The following is a 6,742-nucleotide window of genomic DNA, read 5'->3' as shown; positions in this document are numbered from 1 at the left end:
TCTCCCTCATTATGAAATGATAATGCAATGAAAACCTATAAAACCCATGATTACACTTGTTAAAAGGATATCTAGAGAATAACTTGATGTTACCAAATATGCATTATTTAGTAAATAGGTACAGTACGTAGGTACGTTTTGCAATTATGCCACAACAATGTGGAACGGCCTACCCACAGCCGGAAAATAATGTGAATCCCTGCCCTCCTTCAAAACCGCTCTCAAAGAGCACCTACCGGTGGCTGCAATTCCAAACTGGCCCCGGTAAATGTCCAAACCCCCCCAGGCCGCCTGAATACTTTCCACAACAAATGTGTGTTTCCGCGTCTCTGATTGGCCACGCGCGTTTCTGGTCATGTGACATGTCCGCCAATCGTGGGACCGCAAGTTTTTGGATGGTTAAGCTTAGGCGCTCTTTCGAAGTTGGTTAAGGTTAGAGTTTGTCGACTTAGAGCATGGCGATAGAACGCCTGCCCTGATTCCAAACTCTAACCTTAACCAACTGCGAAAAAGTCGCCTAAGCTTAACTAGTGATAAACTAGGCGTTAGGTAGTTTGCAGGCTGTTAGACCCGGAAATAGGCGCAGAACTTGCCGTCCCACGATTGGCGCACATGTCACATGACCAGAAACGCGCGTGGCCAATCAGAGCGCAAAACTCAAACGCGGAAACGCGAATTTGTTGTGGAAAGCATAGATGCCCCCAGGCCCCCACCCACCCCCCTCGAAAGTACAGTTTCTTCCCCCTCTAATGTATATATTTTTTATGATCTCTTTCTCTTAAACAATACTGTATATTTGTATATCTTGTATGTAATAATGTCTGGATGAAACAGTACTGTATATCTGTGTGTCATGTATGTCATAAATGTATGAGGATAATTGTGTGTTGTTAGATGTATGAAGATAATTGTGTGTTGTTAGATGTATGAAGATAATTGTTTGATGTTAGATGTATGAAGATAATTGTGTGTTGTTAGATGTATGAGGATAATTGTGTGTTGTTAGATGTATGAAGATAATTGTGTGATGTTAGATGTATGATAATTGTGTGATGTTAGATGTATGAGGATAGTTGTGTGCTGTTGGTTTCTGTTGGTATTGAGTGATGTTGAGGACTTGGGAGAATAGCACAGCTGGGCTAAAAGAGATCCTAAAGAAACTAAACTAACCATTACCCTTAATCTAACCCTTATTAACCACTAACCGTGGCCGTTAACCTAACCCTAACCCCTAAACGTGACCTTTAACCTAACCATAACCCCTGACCCTCAAATAGCTCCTGCATGTTGTCAGGTCCGGCCAATCTCCCCACAACAGAAACATTTATATTTATTTCATCACTCATGGCGACATTTGGTCCTCAGAACAGAATGTATCCTGCCTGACACACACACACACACACGCACGCACGCACGCACGCACACACACGCACGCACACACGTAACCTGTACTATTCTGTTTGATAAAGAGGTGTGGTGGTGCATTACTCTGACCTAACCACAAGGTGGAGCAGTTGGTTCACAAGAGAGAGAGAGTGAATGAATGAATGAATGAAAACTTTATTTAACAGATTGCAGAATGGGTACAATACAGTACGGCTCAATACATACAATTGTTAAGGGGATGCAGACCTGAGAAAGACGTTTGTCTTGTTTCCATCAGGGTCCCCCAGAGAGAGAGAGAGAGAGAGAGAGAGAGAGAGAGAGAGGGAGAGAGAGAGAGAGAGAGAGAGATACAGAGAGAGATACAAAGAGAGAGAGACAGAGAGGTTTTAAAAAAAAGATTCATGTACAGTTAGGGGGGGGGGGGGGGGGGGGGGTTCCTCCAGTTCATCTATGCCATCATCCACACCATAAGCAAGCAAAAACAAAAACAAAAACAAGCAAAAAGGAAAGCAAACCAAGACAGGCACTGTACAGTATTGCACAATATGCCTCGAGCCCATTCACATGTAGACATACATTTATTTATTTTTTCTATCCTAGGTCTGTCCATACAATGGGGCATTGGGCCTTTAGAAGGATCCGAGAAATTACAGCAGGAAAATAGTCTAATAGTGGGGCCCACACCTCCTGAAAGGAAGCGTTGTTGCCTCTATGCACAGAGTCTTTCATGGGGTAGCACACCGAAGATCTCTCTATACCACATTTGTATAGATGGAGGCTTATCCTTAATCCAGTTTATCAGAATGCATTTCTGGGCTGAAAGTAGAAGTTTATCAAATAGTTTGAATTGTAAGGGTGTCAAGTGAATTTCCTTTGATGGGAGTCCCAGTAAGAAAGCTCCCGGATCCTTCTTTATTTTCACCTTGAAAATGTCACTTAACTCACGTGCCACTTGGCCCCAGAACCTGGATAAACACTTACATTCCCAAAAGTAGTGATAGTAGGTACCCAGATCTGTTTGACATTTCGAACATAAAGGAGATATTGAACGGTCCATTTTGTTTAGTAACACAGGTGTGATGTGTAATCTGTGAAGAATATTGTGTTTCTCTTAGTCTGTTACATGTATAAACCTTTTTAACTGAGTCAATGGCCTCTTGCCAGTCGTCTTCAATATATTCATTGTGTTATGGAAATCTTAAGACGTCTTATCCAGGGTGTGCACACAAAAGGAAACTTGTCTCACGGTTTCTCAGTTCAGAGTCTTTTATTCTGCAGAATGGTGAAATCGGCTTCCCACGACTATCAAGAGTACATGGGACCCGACACACACTTAATGGACGTTTCCAGTCAGTTTATATAGAACAAAAAGAGGAGTGTACATTATGGCATGACAGTTCTTAGCCAATTAGATTCATACACAGTATAGTGTACTCTTGGTTCAACACAACAGTGGCGTGATAGTGGTGTGATATTGGGGAGGGGTAGACACGGGGTACAGAGTGGCTTGGGGTCATGATGACACAAAAGGTGGGGGTAGGTTAGGAGTGAGGCTAAATGGCTAGTCAAACAGTGGCTGTTTGTAGAGCTAACCTTTGTACCTTATTGCTGTGCCATCCGAATCAGAGAGAGCACATACAGTATTATGTTCTTATGAATACATATATACAGAAATGAAGTGCATATAGATAATTTGCTATTGTATTTAGAAATGGCTGATAACATATAAAACTTTCCTTATCAATTGTTAAAATGTGACCAGCCGTGGATAGTAGGGACTTGTTGAGGCAACGAGTTACATATTATGAAAGTACAGATTCATACCTTCAAATTAAGCCAACACTTGAACATTTTGGTGGGATACTTTTCAAGCTACTTCCTATGAATCATGGTGATATCACAAAACGTATTCAGAGAAAATGGCCTTGAAAGTTTCACACTTACAGTGCTGGACCTACAAAAGGCCTTTGACACTGTCAATCACACCATTCTGATTGACAAGCTAAAAGCAATTGGTTTTGATAGTCTATCAGTGAGCTGGATACAATCCTACCTGGAGGGGAGAGAACAGATGGTGGAGGTAAACGGTACCCTACCCCCCCCCCCTCACAGTGAGCTGTGGTGTTCCACAAGGAAGCATATACTAGGACCGCTACTATTCCTAATTTATGCAAATGACATGTTGTCAGTTTGTGACTGCAACTTGTTCCTGTTTGCGGACGACTCAGCCCTGCTGGTCTCTGACAAGAACAAGTTACAGGTTGAAAAAGCCCTCAGCTCGGAACTAGGCAAAATCTGCATATGGCTCGGCGACAACAAACTATCATTACACATGGGCAAAACAGAGTCCATTCTCTTCGGTTCAAATAACAAACTCAGCAAGACCGACGGCTTCTCAGTTACAGTGGGTGACAATATTGTCACAAGGAAAGATGAAATTACCTACCTGGGTTCCATCCTAGAGGCTAATCTTTCCTGTGACAAAATGGCATCCAATGTAATAAAAAAAGTCAACCAACGATTCTTGTACCGGATCTCCTCTCTGGTAAACAAGAATACCCTGAAGACTCTGGCAGGAGCACTCATTCAAGGGTACTACGACTATGCTTGCACCTCATGGTACCAAAGCACCTCAAAGGCACTAAAAAACTAATTACAAACATCTCAAAATAAACTAGTCAGACTACTGCTTGACCTGACTCCTAGAACCCACCTCACCCCTGCCCACTTTGACAACCTAGGATGGCTTAGAGTAGACGACAGAGTACAGCAACTTGCAATGGGCCTGGTCTACAAGATACACTACACGACCAAGGTACCCATGTACATGTCAAAATACTTCCCAAAGGTCAGTGAATACCACGATCACAACACCAGAGGGAGCTCCACAAATCATGTTAAACCCAGATTCGGCTCAAACAAGGGACTAAACACGTTTCGCAATTATGCCACATCAATGTGGAACGCACTACCCAAAGCTGTAAAGGAATGTGAATCACTACCCACTTTCAAAAACACTCTCAAAGAACACCTACGGGAGACTGCAATTCGAAACTGGCCCCTACAAATGTCCTAACCCAGTTGTACAGTAAATGACCAAGTATGGCTTTGTCAGTATTCCAATGTACAGTGTACAGTGTCCCCCCCCCCCTACCCAACCCCCCCCCCCACCTCCAATGTACAGCCCCTCACCCACCCACCCAACCCCACCTACCCAACCTCCTCCAATGTACAGTTTCTACGTCAAATGTATATGCACTCTTTTTCTGGACACTTTTTGTATCACAAACAGTACTGTATTTGCAAATCTGGTACGTCATAAATGTATAGATGTAGCAGTACTGTCTAACTGTATGTTGTGTGTGTCATAAATGTTATAATGAATTGAAAATGGGGGACCCTGATGTAAACAAGACGAAAGTCTTTCTCTGGGCCCTATTCCCTGTACCTGGTTCAACTAAGTCGATCAAGAGTCCCATTATCCAGATTCAATTAACCCGATGTTTGAATCCTGGATTTTCCTGTTCCTCGAAGGTGGATTCAGTCTCGTTCATTTGAACCAGACTTGAGACCCAGGATAATTGCGCACGCCCGCCTCAGCTGAAAAGACAGCAAGTGTCGATAGCAGAAATCCTGATTTTCCAGCGGCATTGATTGATTAATTGATTTAAAACTTTATTAACAGATTGCAGTACGGCTCAATAGCCTCGCCGTCAAGTTAAATGCATAATCTATAGGCTAATTTTAAGTCCCTCATTACCCCAATCAATCAGATTATATTTCTTTAAACTTGCCTGCTGGCAGTAGGTTTATGGAATGGATAATCAAATGAGATCTTGCTAGCGAAAATAATTAGTTCAACAGTTTCAGAATAAGGATACAGCTCTCTTATCCATTGATGGATGTATGGTTGATGTTTCATTTGTCTGGCACCGTGGTGTGATGGTTGGTCATCTTGCCTTTCACGCGGACGACCCGCGTTCGAATCCCCCTTCTTCTAGTTTTCTTTTTCTTTTTGCAATGTAAATATTTCAATTTGGTGCACGTTGAGAGCTATATAAAGAATGACATCCTCAATGCATGTAGATTTATAATATTTTAACTTAAAACTAGGCTACTTTTGCGTATATTCATTAATATTATATTCCAAAAAATTATATTGGAAACGCAGGGTTTTGAACTCGGGTCGTCCGGTTGACAGGAGTGAGCACTAGCCGTTGCACCACTGTGCCAGACGTGATATACTCATTGTGTATCCATCAATGGACAAGAGACCCGTGTTTAGAATATTTTTCTTTTGAATGAAGTTTTATCTCTTTATTCTCAAATGCATTAATGTGACGTCAACGGCTCATTCAATTGCTCAAATCCGTCAAACAGCGCATCTCATCAGACATTTTAATCCCAGTTACAATATCACAATAACGTGTGAGTGATGATACAATTCAACAATCCTCAGATTCCTCGTAATTCATAATCCACAAAAACCACAATCCACGCATAGACACTTCAATTTTATGCTTGAATGAAACACAATCCGGGCGCTCCGTTAAGCAAATCTACAGCGGAGAATATATGAAACTAATCAGAGCCAAACGGCCGATAGGTTTCATTCATTAAAAATATCCCTGCGGGATTCACATTTGCAATGCGCCGTTATTAAAATAACCACATGCAGTGTGTATCGCGACTCCGAGTGCCGTATATGACGTGCATTATTTTATTTAGGACAAAGTAAATCTATAGGCTGAATATGATTTATTATCAGCATTTAGTTCTATTATTATACATTTCAAAAGCCCCCTCTAGGAAAACGAAGCACAAAAACATAATTCAGAATGGTATAATGGGATCTAGACTGTGAGAAATATTTCAGGAAGCGAGCTGGCATTTCTTTGCGGGGGCGTGGCCATGGTTCATCCAGCTAACTGAACTTAACCCTGCTCCCGACCAGGTTCAAACTTTCTGATCTGTTACCATGGTGATTTAGAAAATCCGACTTCGGGGAACAGAAAGGTCTGGCTTAAGTCAAGCTATGCTGGAAATTATCCGGCTAACTCAGTTAGCCAGGTACGGGGAACGGGGCCCAGGTCTGCATCCCCTTAACAATTGTATGTATTGAGCTGTACTGTACTGTACCCATTCTGCAATCTGTTAATAAACTTTTCAATCAATCAATCAATCAATCAATCAATCAATCAATCAATCAATCAATCAATCAATCAAACAACTACAACCCTAACCAAAATGCATTGTAATCCTGCATGGCCCCCCTCTCTCTCTCTGGGTACAATTAACACCTCTAGTGCAGACTCTTTTGTTATGACAACGACTCTGTCTTGTGGCACTGCCAACA

Source organism: Notolepis coatsorum, assembly GCF_963971535.1.
Source record: "Notolepis coatsorum genome assembly, chromosome: 6".
Classification (NCBI taxonomy): domain Eukaryota; kingdom Metazoa; phylum Chordata; class Actinopteri; order Aulopiformes; family Paralepididae; genus Notolepis; species Notolepis coatsorum.
Note: the sequence above shows the minus strand (reverse complement) of the source record.